Source organism: Fukomys damarensis, unplaced genomic scaffold (assembly GCF_012274545.1).
Source record: "Fukomys damarensis isolate Sample0158 unplaced genomic scaffold, DMR_v1.0_HiC HiC_scaffold_25, whole genome shotgun sequence".
NCBI classification, from domain to species: domain Eukaryota; kingdom Metazoa; phylum Chordata; class Mammalia; order Rodentia; family Bathyergidae; genus Fukomys; species Fukomys damarensis.
This window is the reverse complement of record NW_022900937.1, coordinates 12,347,441-12,365,866: the sequence shown is the minus strand read 5'-3', so window position 1 is coordinate 12,365,866 and position 18,426 is coordinate 12,347,441.

Genomic DNA, 18,426 nt, shown 5'->3' with positions numbered 1-18,426 from the left:
CCTCTCCCTGTGTCTCTTCCACTGCTCAGTTTTTATTGGATAAAAAGAGAACATTTAAATCAAATTAGAAATCTTAAAGGGAAGGGTTGTACAACCGGCTCACCTAGAGCCCATGGCTCTGTAGCTCAGAGTGACCTGGTTGAGATGGATGTGTTTCATCCAGAGGTGTTGGGCGACCCCTAGAAAGACCCCAGGGATGCGTGTGTGTACTTTGCCCAGTGCTGTGCAGGAGGAGGCCTGGCAGTAGGATCCCTAGGAACTTCATGGGCTCACTGCAAAGACAAAATGAGCTGATGTCAGTAGCAGAGGAGAGCCGTGCAGGGCACAGGAATAGTGACCAGTGTAAGGGGCTGTAAATGGCAATCCCCCTGCTCCAGTCGGTGTACAGCTAAGGCAGCTGAGAGCCTGAAATGCAAAATGACCTTCTCAAGGTCGCACAGAGGGGTTGGAAATGGAATCCTAGACTCACGGTTCTTTTAATAGTTTACTCGTTCACACAGTCACCTTTTGCTAAGTTCTTGATTCTGTGCAAACCCTGAATGAAGATTCAAAAGTGAAAAGGACACAGAAAGATAGAGGAAACCCAGCAGGAGCTTCTTGTGTACACACAGGAAAACGTGACCATATATGTCACACAGAGGACGACTGGCTGGAGTCTAAAGGTAGTTTTCAAGAATGCTGATAGTTTTGAAATTTGCCCGGGATAGAGTCAATAGGAGTGATTCCTGATACCAATTTATTAAAATTATTTTAAAATATTTAAATACTCATGGAGTATTTTACAGTTCACCTCATACTCAAGTACTTTTTAAAAGGTGGTTTCACATGTGGGCCACGTCTTGCATGCCACTCCGGGCAGCAGTGGTCCTTGTAGAACTCCCCACAGACACACCCTGCTCCTCCCACACCACTGGTTGCAGTTTTCAAGACCACAATATCCCAGAAGATATTAGGGTATTGGGGACCAGCTTTCTGCTCTTACATAAGCCAACCTCTCCCTCCCTCCCTCCCTCCTTCCTTCCTTCCTCCCTCCCTCCCTTCCGCCTTCCCTCCCTTCCTCCCTGCCCCTCCCTGCCCCTCCCTTCCCCTCTACTCCCCTCATTAGGAGCACCCAGCGAAGGAACAAGGACCTTAAGTAATCAGAATCACCTTAGAAACAATATTATACATTCTGTTGATCAACACCACCCAGACGTGGATCTGGGAAACCCAACTTCTCTCAAATGTGTAACAAGAAGACTTGATAAGATGCTGGAGAAATTGAGGCATCTGAATCCCTCTGACTTCCTGGAAAATGACAAAAGTTCCCCTAGCATGGCTCTCAGGAGGTGCCTCGTAGACAACTAGGAAGGACGTCACTTCACACTTAAGAGTCAGGACCTAAGGACACCCAAGGATGGTACAGGGAATTGAATTTTATCAGGGAGGCTGGGGCTGGCTCAAATGAGTTTCCTCCCTCTTTCTCTGGTAGTCTTGAATTTTGCACTTTCTCTGCTGTGAGCTTACCCAGCAGCTGTGTCTGCATTTAGAACTTTCCTTTCTAGAATTTGTATCCATCGGGACCAGCAGGTATAACTGATTTAATATAAAGCTATGTAAAGGCTGACAAGCCTTCATTCACTAGTTTGCCCTGCACCTATTAGGCACCATATGTCAGCAGCTGGGAGGAGCGGATAACCCCTGAGAGGCAAGCTAGTGGTGGTGGGGACAAGGGACCCAGCATCAGCAGTGGACAACTGCACTTGAATAAGTCCTGACCTCCTGCCTGCTGGCCCCACCCCTAGCTTGAGGCTCAGCTTTCCCTGCGGAGGGCAACCTTGTCTTCATGGGCCCGTGAGTCCACCATTTCTCCCATGTATCGTCAGTACCTGCAGCCTTTCCCCCAAAACAGCCCTTGAATTTTTTTTCCCAATGCGTAACGTATGCTCAGAGCCCACGCCATGACTGTGCAATTCTGCTGACTGGGCAAGGGGCAGGGGACAGAGTGGGCGCAGGGGACCACTCTGGGGTTGATCGCTGCATGACCACTCTGGGCAGACCTCATTCCATGCCTCAGATGCTCTCCTTCACTTCATCTGCTGAATTGGGGACCCCAGTGATCAGACCCACGTTTCGCTCAAGTTCAGCTGTCTTTCTGGCTGGCCTGGGCCTTTAATCTGGGGTCCTTTGCCCATACTGATTGGGAATTAGTTCTGAGAGTTCCAGTTTTATTCTCCTAAAATGTTCTTACTCCCCTGTATGTGAGTGAATATGAAAAATTAGCATTCCTTGGATTTTCAGTTCACTGGATAGATTCGAACCTTTGCACTGCTCTGCTGGAGGAGGTAAAGTAAAGACTCTTGGGACTGTGCCCTCTAGTAAGAGTATCTTTTAGAATAGAAGCAAAACTTTCTAGAGCAACTAGACATAGGGTAGAAAACTGGGTGGCCAGCACAAGGTTAGGCACAGGGGAGAGAGTTATTAGCAGGATCCTGGCTGTTGTGGACTTGGGAATACAAACTCGAGGCTTTTAACACATTGGGGGCCACATATTCCTTCGGAAATCTGTGGAAAGCTATGAACATACTCTCCGAAAAACACACATACACACAGAACTTTTCACATGATTCTCGGTGCTTGTACTCCCCCACTATTTTGGAAACCTATAGCTGGACCCTGGTTTCAATAGCCCCCAGTTTAGTTAAAACACAAAACAATAGAACAAAGGATCAGGAGCTAAATGAAGTGCTATATGTGTGACTGTATATAAGCTTACCGTAAATGCTAAAATAATGTCAGGGAAAAAAAAGTAGAAAACACTGACACTATCTTTAAAAACAGGACCCAAGGGTTGTGCTATGTGGACAACCTTTCCAGGATTACCAGAAGCTCAAAGACGGCTCGCTGGGTTCTTGTCTCCACTCCCAACTAACCCCGCTATTAGCTGTCTGAACAGGCGCTCGGTCGGCACCCCTCAAGGATGGTCTGATGGATTCCTCAGGTGGTCCTCAAACCCCCTCTTCTGTGTGTGGTCTTCCCGTTTGGTAAGAAACACACCAGGAAGCCAGGGGATCAACCTGGAGGTAAGTGTGCAATTCTGTTGAGAATGGACTCAAATTCTTTCAAGAGTTATATGGAAAAGCATCTGAGTCCTGGAAGAGGAAAATCAGAAAAACTGGAAACAATTGGCAGCTGTTGTTTTGTTTTTAATAGCAAATAAAAGTTTAAGTTAAAATTTAACAAAGCATCTATTTAAACCCTAAAATGACAGCACTCTTCCTTTTTTTATTTTATTTTATTTTTTTCTTGCAGCCTACTGCATAGACTCACTGCTAGGTCCTACAGACACAGATCTTTGCAGAGAAGAGCACAGCAGACAACAAAGCTCAGGAAAAGGGGAAATGATTTGCCAAAGGTCACAGAGCTAATCAGAGGCTGTGTTATCCCCAGAACCTAGGGTTGCTGGCTTTCCAAGAGCATAATATTAGTAAGAATTTGATGGCAAAATTGGATGGTGTAGCAAAAGCCACCTCACTGAAATCACGGGCTTCTGCAACCAAATTTATGTCAGTCACCATATCTTAGGAGGTCAAACTATATATCATATATTTTGGCATCTCTGGCCTTTTACCAAGAACTAGTATAGAATATAGTAAAAGCTTAATATGTGTTTGATGGAAGAAGATTATAATCTCCCCAAGAAAGAGGGAAAGGGCTTAATGCAGGGGATAACAGCTACATTTTGGGAGGAAGAACCAGAAAACAAATAGGAAAGAGGGGGCCAGGGATTTGGCTCAGTGGTTCTGGCACCTGCCTCGCAAGCTCAAGGGCCCGAGTTCGATCCCCGGTACCAAAAAAAAAAAAAAGATCAAGAGCCCGGGTTCGCTCCCCAGTACCAAAAAAAAAAAAAAGGAAGGAAACCAATGGGAATGATAAAAATACAGAGCAGAAACTGGGCCAGGTTTGGGCTAAGTACTTTACCCAAGGGGCTGTGTTCCCCTTTCTAACCTCACAAGCCACCCAGCACCTCTGGAGACATCGCAGAGCCAGCTAGCACCAGAAGGGTGAGAGGGTGGCCTTCAAGCACTCAGTTACCTAGGCGGTGGGGCGGTGGGGGGGCGACCCTAAATACTTTGTCAAGATAGAATTTCTGACACTCTGAATGCCTGAGGCTTGCAGGTGGGCCCCTGAAATCTCTCTGCGGGGCTTGGCAACAGTGCAGCTCCTCTCTGTGTGCCTTTATTGATGCATCCATTAGAAAGTGACATGATTTGCTTACTAAGTTTCTGTTTAATTTGCATCTTAATGTCCTATCATTAGGATATAAATATGGGCACAGGGAATTGAGTAATTTACAAATTCCCTCTGGGGGTTTGGTAACGCAGGACTGTGAACACAGAAGGCTGCCGCTAAGACAGATCCCCACCTGAGAGGGACTTGGAAGGGCCCCACCGAGGCAGTGTCATCCCGGGAGGTCCATTAGCAGCACCTGCTGATGGCTGAGGTCAGTGCTCACCAAGGCCAGCGCTCAGCGTCTCCAGGAGCCCCCTATTGCCCATGGAAGTGTGGAGACCCAGCTTTGCTTTAGAAATACCCGTGTGTGATTTGAGACCTTACAAGTACAGCAAGAGAAGGAAACCAAGGCAGCCCAACGGCCCCAGATTGAAATCCTTCAGTGAATTATATGCCATCTCTGAATGTCAGCAAGCTCCACTCTGGGAAGTGCGTACAACAGTAACGTGAAGAATCCCTGTGAGATCTAAGTGAGACAAGGGACTTACAGTGCTTAACATATTACCCAGTCAGCAGGGCAGTGCTTCTTTGGGGTTCTGGACCCCTTTTCTCCCAGTAGAAGCTTGGTGGGGACCAGGAGCAGGGCTCCGGACTACCCTAAATGCCTTGTTCTCTGGTCGTCCTTCAAGAATAGAATTCAACAGCCCAGAATTGCTGCTTCTTACAAATAGACAAACAGCTCCAGCTGGCTCATGCCATTTTGTTCAGGAAAGGTGGAGTTTGGTCTGGAATTTATCTCCGAAGTCCTTCAAGTCTTCCAGTTCTGTACAGTCCATTGTGATCATCTGTCCCTTTTGTCTGCCTTGTTTTTATTTATGCTTCTTTTGGGGACACGAGATTTCTTTTGAGGGCAACCACACCTTCCCTCACCAAATGTGGTTTTGTGAGAGCTCATGCTATCCTCCTCTCCGGCCCAGCATGGACACAGGTGAGAGTTCTGGCCACTGTGCTCTCAGGAGAGGGCTCCAGTCAGCCTGATAAGCCAGGCTTGGAAGTCTGGTGGCCCATGAGGAACAAAAAGGCCCTCTTTTGGCAGGGATGCTGAGCCAGAGGATGTAGGCCCAGGACTTCCATGGTTATCTTACTTGAGATAGAGAGAAGCCAACAAGAAGGCGCAGAGCTGAGCAGCAAAGGAATGCAGATTTCTATGTAGAGCTTGAGAGTCTGGATTGAGCTGTGCCTAAAATTAGAGCAGCTGGACACAGAGCCAGTAAATTCCCTCTTTTCTCGAACTAATTTGAGTTGGCCATGCCTGAGGGACTCACTAGGACCTAGAATCCATCCCAGAGACCTAATTTCTCTCTAACTTTAAGAGCAGGGAGGCAGGTAAACACTTTTCAGATCTCATTTCTAAGGAGATTATGGTTCTATTATTTCGGTTTTCTAAAAGCATTTTAACTTGTTTGTTGTTAGCATTTTGGATTTCCACCCCATATTTGATAGCTCAATGCCGTGTCACAACCTGAGAGCTCTGGAGTACAGTTTTCCTTCACATAACATCTGTGATTGAGTTTCATATTTTGGGATGGAGGCCATCAAACTTTCCCACTTGAGAGACTAAGGTGCTGTATGTGTTTATCTTTGGAAAGTATGTGGAGAATTTTGCAATGGTAAGTATTCCAAGTATTTTTTCATCTTGATCCCTTGCGCAAGATTTATGATCCTATTCACAGATGATGACAGAGCTAATAAATTAGACTCGCAGACAGCCTTTCAATAAGGGAACTATTTTTCTACAGTTAACAGTCCCTTTTAGATATTAATAAGCTTACTTAGTGTTAATCATCTTGTCACAGGCAGACCGGCCCCTTAAAGAAGACTGGCCCTAAGGAAAACTAACCATATTAAAAAAATGTTTTCTACCTTATGTTTAAATTCTTTAAGTGAAACACATTGATGAAGTCAACAGACTCCACAGCACTCCTTGCCTGGCAAGGTGCTACAGAAATACTGGAAGGACTAAGGATGCTGGGACTCTACAAACCCTTCTCAATAACCACGGGAAAAATTACAGCTGTCTCATGACACTTCATGTGAATTTTTTTGCATTAAAATCTACCTTTGTGTCAAGTACAAATGCATAAAGAAATAAAACACTAAAACTAACGTTTTAGGGTCGGGGATATAGCTCTGTGTCCCTGATACAAGGGGGAAAAAGAAGACATGTTTTAGCACACTGTAATTTAAAACACTAGAAACTTTGAGAATTAAAGTGCTTTGTTTGTTTGTAAAGAAAACTTCTCAAAAAAAAAGTTTGAACAGTGCTCATTTTCTCTTCACTATATAACTTACAATATGGAGTTTTTCTCCGCTTTGGTGAATTTTTATAGACATTTCCCCGACCCAAGTAGGAACAAAATCCCTTATAAAAAGTCCCTTATATAAAATTTGCAATAACTAATGTACATCATCACATATATGTTAAATCATCTCTAAGCTAGTTATAGTATATTCAATTAGAGTCTATCTCAACTATTTATTATAGTCTAGTAAGACAACATGAAGGCTAGGTAAATAGTTGTATAGTATGCCTTAGGGAGTATTGAAGTGGAAAAATACTGTTCAGTATACATACAATATTTTCCCAAATATTTTCAATTCACAATTGATCGAATCTGCCTTTCTAAGTTTACCGATAAGCAGGGACCACAGTACTTTTTAAGTTTGGACCTGTTTCTAGCACTTCTCCCTTTGCCCTTTAAATGGTGAGAAATAATTCCTAAAGTCCTTTTACTGTAAATGCTTGGTTGACACTATTTCCTCCAGGATGTCTTAAATGAAGCAGGTGGGGTATCTGTTGGGATCCTGCCTACAAATCAAGTCACATAATTCTGTCAGCATCGTGTGGATCTACTTAAGCTCCAAAGAGAGCTGTTTAAAAACTCAGACCCAGAGCCAAATCAGTGTTAAAAACGGTAGCATTTTATTCATCTTCACTGTGTCTTCTCTAGGTCGCATTCTCATTTTGTTTCCGTGGTTATTCTGTGACTTAGTCTTCAGGGAAATAATGATCTCCATTTTAGAAATAAAGTTTCTAAATTCAAGAGTGACCCTGTGGCAGTGATTCCCAGGATGTTCACAGCGCTGGCTCCTCTTCCTGGCTCAAATCTACCCTGCCTTTTCCGGCCATCGCACATGGGTGGACCAGTGGAATGTGACCAGGGGGTGGCACTTGGGGCTCTTCTCTGGCCATTCCCTCCTTTCCTTCTCCAGTGACCTTCAGGCCTGCTCATGAGGATGGCAGAGGCGCAGCAGAAGGAGCCTGGGTCCTCAAGGCACCATTTGGAGATCCACCCAAACTGCTTTGAACTGCAACACAAGTGATAAATACCAATGAGATTGTAGATCTTTGTACTATAGCAGCTAATGCAGGAGTGACCAAGAAAGATCTGCTCAAAATCATACAGCTAATCAGTAACAAACGCAGATCAAGAAAATAAGTCTCTTCTTTGTGTTGATTATTTTTGTTGTTGTTGTTGTTTGAGACAGGGTCTCACTATGTAGTTGAGACTGACCTGGAACTCACTATGTAGCCCAGGCTGGTCTCGAACTCACAGCAATCCTCCTGCCTCAGCCTCCTGAGAGCTGCGATTACAGGCATGCACCACCACCACCACTCCCGGCTCTCTTCTTTGTAATAAAGGCCTAACTAGACAAGTCTAGATTTAGGGAGTTGGACAGATCTGATGAAGAGGTGCTGTGGATTGCAGAGCAAAATAAATGTAAGACTTGCTTTTCTAAAGCCATCAACCCTAAGCTCTTCCTCCTCACCATTCTTGGTGAATGCATCTTTTCTATTTGATTCACACCAAATATATCAAGAGAGTTTAACCATGACTATTATAAGTTAGGAAAAGTTGCAGTACTTGGGTCTGTTAGACTTCCTCTATGCATAGAAAGAAAACACTTTTTTTTTTTTTAGCCAGAGGATGCAATATGAAGGAATTGAGGCCAACATTTAATATCTGGCGAACTTTTTATTATACCCAGCCTGATGTGAGTTTCAAGCTTATAGCATGAGTCTGCTTTTAGAAAGCTCTCCCGTGTAGATTGTGCGTGTCCTATAGGGATAACACATTGCCATATTATTTTGTGCAAGAGAAGAAGCGAAGGAGAAATTTCATTTTAGGAAGGAAGAAGAAGACATATGGGTGGATACATCTGGCAAAAAGGAAGAAACTCTCACTTAAGAATTATGAGTTTTAACTATTTCCCATTTTTACCAACATCTCAAGTTTTAATCTTTGCTCTTCCTATGATTTTCACTACAGTTTTAATATGTGTTTCTAATTACTCATATTACATTGGCTTTCCTCATGTCCCTTCTCTGAAGTGAAGTTGAGACATTTTCCCATTTCTCCGTGGGATTACCCTTCTCTTACTGATTTGGAAGCATGTGTTCTACTGAATAATCTGGACTTAATCCATTGTAAATTGCTCCTCACTTTCCTTATGTTGACTTCTGATGAGCAATTCTGAATTTGAAGAGATTCAAATATGTAAATATTTTCTACCATGTGCTTCATGGTTTTAGTGTTCCATATAAGAAATGTTTCTGTTCTCTGATATTGTAAAAAATGTTACTTTCTGATGTTTCCTCAGGAGATAAACTTCAGCTATGAACTGAGGGTTTTTTTAAAAACATTTATGGACCCATTCAAGATTTTTTTAAAGGTGGTTTTGATTGTTGTTTGGTTATTTTTCCAGAACTTTGTCGATTTTGAACAAGTTTGAAATTATTGGCATAATCATCATGTTTTTTATTATGTTTTAAATTTCTTCTGCCACTGTTTCTGTCACCAATCTCAGTAATTATTAGGTTTATGTATGCCATCTATCTTTGGGGGGCAATATTGCTAAAGGTTTACTTTCAAAGAACCAACCTCTGGCATTTTAAAATTTTCTCTATTAGACGCTTGCTTTCTAATTCATTACCTTTTGACAGCATCATTTTTTATTAAGTTGGTATTTATTCTGCTCCATTCACCAACGTCTAGAAAAATATTGATAATATTTAACCTCCTCTGGCCATTTAATGCTATGAATTTTTGTTCTGAAAGAACTATGCCTGTACTCCACACATTTTTACATGGATTGCTTTCATTATTTGACTTTAAATATTTTCTAATTGATTTCTTATTTCACCCATGAGTGTTCAGATGTATGTTTCTTAATATCCAAAAGATTAGGTCCTTCTTATTATCTTTATGTTAGTTTTAACTTAATTGTATTTTGGCCACAGAATGTGGATTTGTAGACACTTGCTCTGTGATCATGTGTGAGTTCAGTTCTGTAAATTCTGTGTATGGTTAGCAGGCACAGCACACAGCATGGTCTTTCAAAGATGCTGTACCCTCATGATTATGTCATAATCCGCGCCAGAAAGACTAGGTAGCTGTGCTTAAGATTGGGGGAAAAATAAGAACCAAGATACATCATGTAAAGGTACAAGATGTATCTGTACTCTCTATCTAAAAAGTACCGATACACTTAATGAAAAAAAAAGATTGCAGACTTTCCTTGAAATGGAGAGAGTATCTCACCTTATCCAGGTGGGCCCAGCCTAAGTACGTGAGCTCTTAAAAATGGAGAAATGTTTCCGATTAATCAGAAATGTGACAGAAGATAGGAGAGGTGAGGTGGAAGAAGCACATGACTGCTTTTGCTGGCTTTGAAGGTAAAGGTGTCTGTGAACCAAGGAAGGTGGAGCGGCTCCTGGGATCTGAGAACAACCATGGGTCAACAGCCAGATGGACACGGGGGTGTCAGTCCTGAACCACAGGGACTGAATTCTGCCAACAACCTGAAAAAGCCTGGAAGCAGATGCTTTCCCAGAGTTTTCTCCAGTAAGGAAAGAGGTCTTAGGACCTTGGTTTGGGCTGGAAAGATGTGTATAAACTTCTGATCTGTAAAACTGTTGGGGAGTAAATTCATTAATTTTTTAAGCTGTTAAATTTGTGATAATTTGTATGACAGATAATAGAAAACAAACCCAAAAGTATATGTTTTCCAATTATTGAGTATAGTATCTTATATTTATCTATTAAGTAAAGTTTGTTGACTATGTTTAGAAGATCAATTGTACCCTTACTGTCTTAGAATAACAGAAATGAAAGGTGAATTTTTTTGTTTTTCTTTGAAGCTCTACCAACTTGTGCTTTATACAGCTTCAAGCCATATTACTATTAAGTATATAGCCTTTCAGAATGGTATATTCATAACTATCATATTTTAATCTACTTTAAACACAAAGTTAACATTTTTTACCCTCCTCAAAAACAAAAACTGAATCTTACAATATTTTAATTTTTGCTTGTCCTCATTTTAACTTATTCCATGCGTTATTTCTATACATATCTTGTTTTGATCAATCCCTCAAACTTTGATAATCCTTATTACATTAAATATATTTTCAATTAGTTTTATCTATGTATTTATTGATTTCTGTGCTTGCCTTTTTCCTTGACTATTAAACTTTCATTTGGAATCATTTTTCTTCCACCGAAAGGATAGCAATTTGAACTTCCTTTCATGATTCATGATGATCTTTTTTTTTTTTTTTTTTGGTACTGGGGATCGAACTGGGGTCCTTGTGCTTGTGAGGCAGGTGACGGAACCACTGAGCAACATCCCCGGCCCTTCACGATGATCTTTTGATGGAAAATATTATTGCTACTAACATGAAAGTATCTTTACTCTGTCCCTGGAAGATAATTTAATTGGGTATAGAGAGCAGTCCAGTGAGAACCACCCAGCTGAATGGGGAGCTCGCCAGCACCCCAGGATTTCATCAGAGCAGTCCTGTGAGGAGAGCCCAGCTGCACAGGGAGCTCGCCCGGCCTTCACTGAGCAGTTGGTGAGGACCGCCCAGCTGCACGGGGAGCTCGCCAGCACCCTGGGTCTTCATTGGAGCAGTCGGGTGAGGACCGCCCAGCCGCGGGTGCCTTTGCAGCGTTCCACCTCCATCCCCAATGCTTTCGGGCCTCCTGGTTGTGCCTGTACCTGGATCCACACTGCAGAGACACAGGGGGTCATAAAGCCCATTTTACTGAGCTCCAGAAGATAGAACGGAAGTGAACAACTGCAATAAAGGCACATCAGGCCTCCGTAGTTGGTAAGTTGAAGGGGTCACCACCTTCCAGCAGAACTTGGACTATCTTCAGGGGAAGGGCAATGGGAACCTGTAGTAGAAACGTGAAGAGTTCAACCCTGCGGCAGGTCAGGGAGCTCAACGTGGGCCTTGCGGCCAGAATTCAGCCTGAATCTCAGGTGTCTGCCATGGGCTAGCTGAGACTAATTGACTTAGTTCTCACATTGCGGCCCACACTGTTTATTGTGACAGCAGAGATTTACTGTGAAAGAGGCTCTTCAAATTTTTTCTTTCTTTCTTTTCCTCATATTTTTAATTTTTAGTTTTAAAATTTTATTTTTTCCCATTCTGCAAATTCTTCCTTTTTTCTTTCTTCTTTTTCCTGCTCAGTCTCTTGCTCCCCCGCATTATTTTTCACATCCCTTTTGTTCCTGTTTCTGCCCTAATTTGGATTTCTTCTTTTTCTTCTCTCTTTTTCCTTCGCTCGATTGCAATTACTTTCAAAGGACCGTGAGTACAGTTTATAGCTTCCCTATTACTGTGAAATTGTTCTATTCTTGTCTTTGTCCTCACACTCTGTCTTTCCCTCTTGTCTTCAACAGTTTCCTAGAGTTTGCGTGATCATCCTGTGTCCTCTGGCTTCACTTGAAACCTCCTTCTATTCTTCTGCCTATCTATTCCTCTCTTCCCAACTCCTCCTAAGTCCCCACCCTGAAGGGTAAAGTTGCTATATTGAAGAGTTTATTTGCTATAAACATATTTTGGGCTAATTCTTGATTTTTATTTAATGCATGTGGTTTAAAGGTGATAAATTAATAACTACCACACATGGTCAGTTTAAGCTGTGCTTGATGCTATACGTTGCTGATTGTATCAGTTGGGCTAAAGGGTTGTGACTGATTTAATGAGTTGTCCTTTCTGATATTATGAAAATGAGAGTGTCTGTGAGTCATTAGAGACTCAAAACCTAATTTTACTGGGTATACAATTCTAGTAACTTTGGCTTTTCCTTCCCAGGCAATTAAACCATTTCATTGCCTTCAGTGTTGCAGCATGATCATTGAAAAGAATCAGCTGTCGATTCTTTATAGGCGGTGTCTATAGCTGATTTTAATATTATTGCCCCTCTTCAATGTTTTGCAATTTTATTTTGTTGTCATGTATGAATTTCTCCTTCCTTCAAATTCATTAGACTCTGGAAATATTGAAGGTTGGTGTCTTGTGTCAGTTCTAGAAAATCCTCAGCTATTACCCCTGAAATCCCTCACATCCTTCCTTTCACCTCTCTGTAATCCTTATTAGACGTAAGTTGTTTTCATCCCACATTCCATTTCACCTGCTTTTTAAAAATATTTTCAGGGGCAAGCCACTTTTCCGGTCCCCCTTCTGTCTCTCTTAAGCAGAAGCTTCTTTCCCTCAATAAATTTTTCCTACTCTGTAACCTCCGTTGTTCCTAGAATTCTTTCTTTCTTTAATTTTAGAGAACACCAACTCATGTTTCGGATACCTAGCAGGTTTTGGAGTTACAACTCTTCCCTCTATATCATTTTGGAGATCTTTCACTGAGAAGGGAGTTACTGGTCGGAGTCCTCAACAGTGTTTGGTTCAAGGCACTTCCCTCCTCTGTGGCTGCTGGATTTTAAAACAAAGCTTCCAGAATGTTTAGAGACCAAAACTAGAAAAGTAACTGGGCTATGAGGACAGCCATTATTTTGGCCCTGACCCCTCAAGGTCTACAAGATCCAGGACACAAAGGAACCTTTCCTACAGGATCCTACACCTTTGAGGCTGCCACACTCCAAGCAGTCATGCAAATGGAACCAATGACAAATGTGCTAGACTTCTTTTACTGGGATCCATCAGATTGACCTTTAAACAGCTCATAACTGCTAACCTGTACAAAATGACTACTATATTGGATTCTGAAGTCCCCTGGACCTTCTCCTTATCCTCTTTGTTAGCTATATGCATAGCAATCCTGCTGACCTTATAATTTGGCCCATGCATTCTTAACTACTTCTTTGGCTTTGTCTCCTCCAGACTTAAAAGTTATGCAGCTACCAAAATGACAATGCCAGGTGCCTACCGAAGGCCTTTAGATAGACCCTCTGTAGAGTAACTCTAACTACTGCTCACAGCTACGACCCTCTTCTACTGAAAGTAGCCAGGGCTGTCTTTGTCCTTTGCCCTCTCACAGCATTTAGGGGCACTTCTTCGGCGGGGGGGATTTTGCATGTAGGTAAGTTAATTAGATCCTTGTGCCAGTTAGACTGGGCCACCCTCAAGGAGCCAACACAGCAAGGAGCCAAAATGGAGGATAATCAAGACATTCACTGAAGAAGAGAAACTACTATATCTTTGTGCTTCCACTGGGGATAAAGAGCAGTGATTGATATTCTAAATAGGTATCAATCACCTGGGTGGGGGGGCCAAGGTTTTAATCCAGCTTTTCCCAGAAATAGCCCTGAACCCCACCCTTATTGCTAAGTGACTTGCTCCTCCATTGGGCCCCCACTTAATCAGTATTACCTGGGTGTCTTTACTTGTAATCTTATTGGTTGGTCATGGTTTTGCCCCACCTCATGCCCACCTTGTAATTTTCCATTGGGTCTTACAGTTTTGTCCCACTTTGTACCCACCTCACCGCAAGGCTTTTCTATAAAACATCTTTGAAAATTAGGGATGCTCAAAGCAGGCAGCCCACTTTCCAGTCCGCCTTCTGTCTCTCTTAGACAGAAGCTTTCTTTCCCTCAATAAATTTTTCCTACTCTTAAAAAATGTATATTTTCAATCTTTTTCAATTACTTTGATCCTTTGTAATACATTATGAATAATTCCTTCAATTCTGTCATTACACTAGTTCTTTCTTTTGCTCTAATTTATTTATTGAGTATTTAAACTATTTTGATATTCTATTTCTAGAATTTCATTTGATTCCATTCAGATCTACCTCTCTACAGATCCCATGTGACTTATTCACATTAAACATTAAAGTGTAATTATTTTATCTGGGGTTAAAATTCCAATGGTCATCTGATTGTTATTTCTCTTAGCTGTCATTGATAATATCTTGCTTCTCTGTGTATCGTTATTATTATTCTACTCTGAGCTCAGATTTCATGGAAGTTGTGAAAGCCTTGGTTTAAGGTATATTCCTCTACAGAACATTTACAGCTCTGCCTCATCCAGTTGCCTTGTCATCTTAAACTAAAACTTTTGGCCTTGTTGAGAATATTCCAGAAGTGTCATTTAAACTGAAGATCTATGAGCTGACTTGTGCTTATGAAAGATTTTGCTTCCCTGCTACCCATTACCAAAACAGAAAATGTAATGTTTCTTTTATTCTCATTTGCCAGTGATTTCTAGATCATTATTTCTCTAAAAATAGAACTCTTTAAGATTCCAGATTTATGCAGAGGTCTCCTGTTAGACTCTCCATCCTGGATGGGCTCTGAGGTTTGTCTTCTGTCCCTCTTTCTCTATACAATGGTCAAAATAGGATGCACTCAAGTTTTTCAGAAGCCTACAAAGGAAGCCCACTTCATTGATCTATTGGTTCTCACTCACACTATGTTTTTTACTCCTAAAGATTGCTTATTTTATTTTCATTTCCACAGTACACTCCTAAAAGGGTTCCTTGTAATTTATCCAGAGAGATCTTTTTCTATATTCTATTCTACTGTATTGTTGGAAATGAAATTCCTTCAAACACAAATTACACTAATTTACCTACTAAAGATTTGTTGTTAAGTACCTAGTATATACAAAGAATAAAATCCGGTCCTTGCTTTCAAAAGATGAATATTGGCCAATTGTCTGAGACATCTTTTTTGAAATTCATAATTCTATGTTTTATATATATATATATATATATATATCAAATTTAATTAATATCATAAAATATATAATTATATGATATTATATATTTCCTCAATGTATGTGGGAAAATGCATCCTCTCAAAAAAACCAGTTTCGTAGTTACATATAAGTTGAATAAATTAATGAACCAAATATTGATTGATGAAGCAAGTTAGTGTTCATTGTGTTACACTTGACTCTTCACTTTCTGAGCCTAATTCAAGAAACATAGGGACGCCTTACCCAAGAATCTGAATGGTAGCCATGTGTACAGCGCCTGTAGCCCTTCTGTTTTGAGTCTTTCTGCTGGACGGTTTTGTTAGCTGTCTGTGGCACTGTTTCTATAATGAGAACCGAGAGATACCAGTACGTAACACGCACTGCATCGCTGCACTGAAGCTAATACTCCTGCAAGTCTCCTCCCAGCCCCTTCCTGACCCTCCTCTGTCCTTCCACGTGCAGTTCAAGTCTGGAGACTGTTGGAGGAATGGGGTTGAGGAGAACATAAATTCTAGCATTTTCAACCCATGCTTGCAAATCCAAGTAATAGATAATTTCTGTACTATGCTTTAACAAGTAGAAACATTTTAAATTTAGTTTTGATAATTCTGACAGACAGACATTGCTGGAAAATCCTTATGAATGATTAATCTGCTCCAGTGATAGCCAGCGATTTTAACATTTTATATCACTATAAAGCTATGTAAAACCATCCTGTAGTTGATGGGCAACTTGGGTTGGGTGCAACTTGAAGTACTTCTTCACTGAAATGAGAGATTTTTGCTTTATCTCAAATATAATTATCCATTTAAATGCCATGGGTCAACTTATGAACACCTTATTCACTGGGGTGAGATCTTTATTAGGCTTTACTGCTACCAGAAATTATATCCTACACAAATACAATAGAGATTTAAATGTTCTGGAGAATGAGCTGACGGCTTCTGCCTTTATGGTTTCATACAGTAATGGGCCTTGACCAGCAGAAGATTTGATAAGTATAAAATATTACTGCTTGCTGCTAATTTGGTCCCTTCTTAATGACTGATAATCCTTGTCGATTTAGCGTGATTGTCATAATCCAACACTGTTTCCCACCCGAGATGTGATTGTAACAGGAGCCATTAAGTGTATCTGCATAATAAAATTAGTCAGGGAAGCTATATATGACATTTCCAGGCTTCTGGATTTCCATTATTGTGGTGTGGCTTGTGAAGTGAGAAGTCTGCTATCAGCTCAACCAAGTCCCTGGCTCTCCACTTGCTAAACCTGGACTGATAAATCCGTGTTAACAGGCCTGCTCGTTAAGCCCTAGAAAATTCATCATATATACAGAGGCACTGTAGATTTGGGGCCAGAAGATGGTCTGGTCACCGATTTGCCTAACAAAGCTTTACACAGCTTCAAAGCTTCAATAAAGTCTTTCATAACTAAAACTTAAAAGGAGGAAGCTCCTCTTCAGTTTGGAGATTTATTGCTCCTTTAGCAGCTTGCTGTATTGAAGAAGTTGGAATTGCTTGACATCTTTGAAAATAATTTAAATGTATGATTTGATCCTGCCACCCCCTTACCAGGACTTATGGGGCTTGAGGGGAAGGCAAGGATAAGGACCTCATCACTACGTAAAGGCAGAGAGATAAATAAGTGCCTCTGCCTCCTTTGGCTTCTGATTCCATCTCCCAAGCTTTTATGAGATCAGGTTCAGATGCCTTTCTTCTGAAGTTGCTGTGAGATGGGAACCCTGGGTTCTTTACTAGGAAGAAATGACCTGGTTTGCCATGGAAATAAATACCCTTCAGTTTAAGGGGCCAGACGTTTACATTCTTACTGCTCAGAAAGTCCAGCCTGAGAACCAGAAGGTAATCGAACATGGAAGGAACTTCAGACATCCCGAGCAAAGGACTTAGTATACAGCAAATGCTGAAGTTTTGTTTTGTTTTGTTTTCTAGGCCCTCTGGAATCATTAAAACTTGGGTTATTAGAAATGAGAGTGCTTGTTCAGCATTAGACTATAGACCAAGCAACCATTCATTTTCAACCCGAAGTGTTAGAATAAACCAAAAGCACATGGTTTTAAGCAAAGAAAGAATCAGTTGATTAAAAGAAAAAAAAAACTCTAAGAGTGTAGTATCCTCTCTCTCCTCTGCAGGGTTTCTCTATTTGATGAGAGAATGTGCAGCAAACCAGAAATGAATTTGTTCTATGAACAGTTGTAGCACAGTGGACTTGGCAACATTTCTCCATCTGCAAGTGTCCCTCTTCCCCTTTGGATCTCAGCCTCTTCTCTGCCTGTGTCGGACCCGTTGTCATTTTCCTAGACAGAGCCAAGAGCTTCTCTCCCAGCAGCCCTCCCTGGGAAGCGGTATCCCTTCACAGTCTTTTGAGAGTTACTCTCAGAGATGACCCCGGAGCAAGCTGCCCCTTCTCTATCCCAAAGTGGGGATCGGGGCCATTCCCAAGAGGCTCAACGAGGACACATTTTCTCATTGTCATAGCAGCCCTCAGGACTTCCCTCGTTTCCAGACAGTAGCTGAATATCTTGTGGTGGTGGTGGTGGTTAACAAATACTAGATTTTTCTGGAAGCATAGTTTATCATTTTCCCACCTTAATGCCTTATTGTTATTTTCTATTTACCTGTCTACCCCTCTCTAGGTTATGAACTCCTTGAGGGAACTGGCCTGTTCTTCCCATGTCCCCAACACCAAGCATGCAATAACTTTTTGTGGAATAATCCATCCCTTTCTTTGGCCTGTCAACCTACCTGAAATCTGCTCATGCTTAAAATCCAAAATTAAATCCTCCTTGAGGACCTCCCAGAAAATGTCCCACTATAGCAGTCCTCAGAAGCCACAACACTTAGTATCTATACCACTTTTAGTGAAGTTGATCAGGAAATTACAGTATCTGCACTATTGGAGCTCTGTATTACAGTTACAGGAGCAGGTACCTCATCTCTAACAAAATTGCAGCATTCTTAAAATTTTCATTATGATTTCATGGTATCCCACAGTAGAATAGCCTCTCCAACCAGTGCTTGACACATGGAAGTGTTTAATGGATGGTAGTACTAGCTAACTATGTCTCACACGATACCTCTCATAGGTGCTGATTGATGACAGAGAATCTGATTGGAGGACATCACTTGTATAGACAACCACTACCCATTAACAGCCTCTCTCCCCCTCCCTTTCCCCCTCCCTCTCCC